The 4619-nt window shown below is 33.6% G+C and overlaps 1 protein-coding gene across 1 annotated transcript in view; it reads left to right on the forward strand.

Annotated features, from left to right (window-relative positions):
• Positions 1–4619, forward strand: part of Aff2 (AF4/FMR2 family member 2) — a 328595-nt gene that overhangs the window by 22417 nt on the left and 301559 nt on the right. The gene's annotated exons all lie outside the window — the stretch shown is intronic.

The raw sequence follows: 4619 nt of genomic DNA on the forward strand, positions 1-4619 counted from the left end.
TAGGAGGAGAGGACCTCGGCCCTGTGAAGAACATAATTTCTAAGAAGCCTCAACCTTTGGGTTAGATTTCTGTAACTGGTCACTAGAAGCTTGAAAAATCAAAGGGGGAAAACAGTTTAACATTCTTAATCATTGAAGAGTTATAAGTTAATTGAGTTGTTAGACATTCCGAGTCATTGCAGGCTAAATTACTGAAGCCTGAGCCAATAAGCTCATATACCATACTTTAGCTTTTCATCTTTTCTTCATTCCCAGTAGATATGTTGATGATGACTTTGATGACTGGTACAAACACAAGGAAAGAGAGACTTAGGGCATATGATTTCATTTTGTGGACCTGTTTTGATATTGTCTCATATTGAGGTCATTTTGGTTTTGTATTATTATTCATGAAGTCTTGTCAAGACCTCATGACCTCAAGACCTACATATATCTCTGATCTGTCTCCACTTCTCTACAACCAATGCCTTTGTCTGTGGATTGCTAGAACCTTTCCTAAAAGAACCCCTCCCTCCTATCTCACTTCTCTTTCAAACAGTCCTCTCTTTATGCAAGTCAGTCCCTTCTTTTGATTCTTCAATACATTATCATTAGTATCAGAAAAAGTCCAGTGTTCTTAATTCCATGTCTAAGTCTCTTCACACTGTGACTTGACTTTTCCTCTCTGGTACAAAGGGAGTCGTGTTTGGTAGAAAATATGTCTTCAGCTCTACTTAATTGTATTTTTTTCTGCCTGTCTTACTCTGTTCTATTCTTATGTAGTCATTAAGGAATCTTATTTCTTCAGCACATCTTAATATTAAGTTTTAATATAAAAGAACTAAACATGAATATACTTTGAAAGAAGAGAACAATAATATGGAATTTAAATATCCTTTGAACCTCCCTTTGTCTTAGTATCTAATACTGTTCTCTCCTTACATTGCAGCGGCACCACTCAGGACTGACCTGCAAGTAGTACTGCTCTATAAAGCAGTCTGCTAGGCTGTTCCATAAGTCATTAACAGAGTGATAGGTCACCCATCCAGCGGTATCCATTCTATTGTAAACCTAACTCTTATAATTCACAAAATAGCTGACACAGACACAGAAATAACTTCATGGTTTTTCCTCAGTGCTACAACACACTGAACAAGAGGTACATTTTCTGAGTAAGCTGGCATCATCTCTGGATATGATTGTTCAAGGAGCAGCCATGTGCATGCAGCCTCAGTGATGGTTCAAGTTGACTCTGGTTGAGCTTTGTCTAGAAAATCGGTCAGCTGTAATAAAGTCCTAATAGAAGACCAGTGAAGAGGGTGTGTATTTTAAAATAGATGTCTCAACGGATTTCAAATGGATAAAGTGAAGTTTAGGGCCCTAAAATCAAGGGAATAGACAGATTTGAGGGACAATGTGAAACAAATTCAGGCAGAAAGATATTGAGACCTTAGAGAGCCCAACGGAGAACTTAGAAGGCTGTAGATTAGAATGTGCACATAAATATAGACAGGGTAGAGCATTATGGAACTTTGAACCTAATGGAATTTATGTGGCTAAAACTGATGAAGTCTGAAAATTTACCCTATTAAATCTGGATGGACTTATCAAAAGCTCTTAGCATTAGAATTCAGCTCCAGCTCAGGGCTCCAAGAATTTCAGTCACTGGGTTCTGGATCCCTAGTCAGTACAGCTATCTTTGATGGGTTGCAGTATTTGAATTATTACTCTGAACTCTTATCTACAGAGCTATTTCAGTATTTCTCTAAACATTTGCAGTTCTTTCCCTGGCTTTAGTGACAGGAGCTGACATGCATTAGTGAAGTTTATTTAATCTAGTTAAGGACCATGGAAAATTAAATGATACTACTCATACCACTCAAACTCAGACATACACACATAATCAGATATGATAATCTTTACATACTCACAAATTTAATTTTTTAAAAACCTGATATGCATGTGTGTCCATGTTTATTTAGGTTTATAATTATTGGAGAAATTTTTATTTCTGTTTCATAAAGCCTTTCTTCACTTCTTAAAATTTCTACACTACATTAAAAAGACCAAATGTACAACCAACTTTATGCCAAAAGTTCAGATGTCCAATTGGGGCTTAACATTTATACAAATAATAAAAATACCATGTTAAAAATTTATTAACATTTTATGCCCCCAAAGAAGAGTCATGTACTATATAGTTGAGTACAGAATTTTCTAGAAAATGCATTTAAAACAGTAAAAGCTTAATTTATACCCAGTGGGAACTGAAAGTTGATTGAAAATTATGTTTTCTTAAAAATTAAAGTGTTAATAAATAGATTATTTATATATGATTCTGTTATATATATTTACTTTTATTATATTTTACTTATTATTTTACATTTTGCATTATGATGAAAACGTGCTCATGTAGATAGCTTTGTATTTTGTTGCAATTTCAATTTCTTATTGGAGTTGTTTACAAATGAGAGAACCAGTATCTTATACTAAGTGTCTCAAATAGCATTTGAGAGCATAGCACTAACAGAGAGTAACATCATCCTAATTTGCTTCACACATTTCTGTTCACTGTTATTTAAGGTTACTGAAAGCTCCAATTGGTTAACAACTCAGAGCTTTGGACAAAAGTTTAATTGGATTGATATATTTTAATGACTGTATAGTTTTGTCACCTAGCTGTAAAATTTTGTTTACATTTATGATTCTGCCTCTTCTTTTCTACATTGTAAGAATATTTATTTTTAGTTACCATGATATTAATGGTAAACTTTTATTCCTTCTGTGAATATTATTGAGAATGCTGGCATCTTGCCAACGATGGTTTAGATATGTCTGCAATACACATTCTGTGTTTTCACTGGATTGTATGACATGACTATTGTATATTCTTAGGGAAGTAAATGAGGATTGAACCTCAGCTATAAGTGGCCTAATATAAATCTTAGAAGAATAGAGGCACTCTATATAACCTTACACATTCAAGATGTGTGAAAGTTTTCAACATTAACATGTGTGCACAGATGCACATAAAACAATGTTCTGTCCTCATACATGTTTGCTTGCTTTTTTATGTTTTTGGATAAAACATTCTAACTTGTTCATTCTTAGTGGTATTCACAGTCATTTCCCCAAACACATCATTTCATGTTTTGCCTAGTTTTAGTGTTTGCTGAAGCTAAATGAAGCCAGTCCAGCAGAGCACCTGAATAAGATAGTAAAGAATAGTCTGCTTCTCTTGGGAGGACATTGACGCATGGAGAGGAGGCATTTAGTATTACTGTCTTTCAGTAATGAGGAAAGGAGTTCTGAGGTGAGAAGGCTAACACAATTCCTAAAATAATTGGATTGCTTTATAAGGCATTGGTATATAAGAATATCTAGGCAAAGTTTCACAGAGAGTGATTGAGAGATTTTGAATTTTGTCTTGAATGCTAAATCAAATTACAAATCTAGATGTCATATAATATACATGCATATCATTAATAGATAGAGGTAATGACATATACAAGACTGGGAGATAATAAAAAATACGAAACATATTATGGGGAAAGATATGTTTGTCTACAACTAAAGATTTGGAGGAGATAGGGCTAAAAACAATAAGAAAAACAACAACAATAATATTTATCTTGAATGTATAGGCAGTGTGGCAATCAGTCACAATGCAATTATCTACTAGATACTTCACTTTCTTTGACTTAATGGGTAATCAGGAAACTCTAAAAAGCCCAAATAAGCCTTCTTATTGATTGTCCAATATAATATGGCAATCCTTGATATCATATATATATATATGTATATTTACATATACATATATATATACCACCAAAAAAATAAACACAGTAGGTTGTATTATATATTTGTTCATACACATACACACATATGGATATATGTAGCAATAATAATCAAAGCAAAAGAAACTATCAATTTGTGAGTAAAGGACATGGGAAGGGGTGGGAGGAGGAAAGAGAAGGAGAAAAGTGATGTAAATCTATTTATGATGTATTTTGCAATTCCTTCAGGAAGTTCTGAGTCACCTGTGTTTGTTCTCCACTCCCTTAGAAGAAAGAACACCAGTTTTTCTTTTCTGAACTGCAACTTTTCCTTTGTGAGATGTTTCAAAGCTCTTGCCAAGAAAAAGTGTGTATGCCTGTTGTTCATTCATTTCTTCCTTCATTTGCCCATTAGAACTAATCAAACAGTGGTATGTAGAAACATTGGCATTAACACCATTTTGGTTTCCTGATTTTTCTGTTTCTTGTTTCTCCAAGTCCCACTGTTTTTTCATATGCAACATTTTCTTTGGAATATGGCCACCAGCCTCTTGAGAAACAGCCATATCAGCCTTTCATTTTTCAAAGTTAAAGTACTGCTGCTTTCCATACATTATTCCTGGTGTTCTTTGTTTTTAAATCTGTTGTCATTACTAGTATTTGTGTGTGTGATTGAAAGTAAGCCAAAATTCTCTAATATAACTTCAAGTGTGTTATACAAATGTAAGTGATCACCATTACTAATGATAAAATTTTACACATAACAGTTTATTCAGTTTAGTGATTTTTATGAGACAACTGAAAGCAAATATTTCTATGAGGGAATATGTGATATAGTCACAAAGCATGATTTCAATGAGTTAT

The sequence above is a fragment of the Mastomys coucha genome, chromosome X (assembly GCF_008632895.1).
Source record: "Mastomys coucha isolate ucsf_1 chromosome X, UCSF_Mcou_1, whole genome shotgun sequence".
Classification (NCBI taxonomy): domain Eukaryota; kingdom Metazoa; phylum Chordata; class Mammalia; order Rodentia; family Muridae; genus Mastomys; species Mastomys coucha.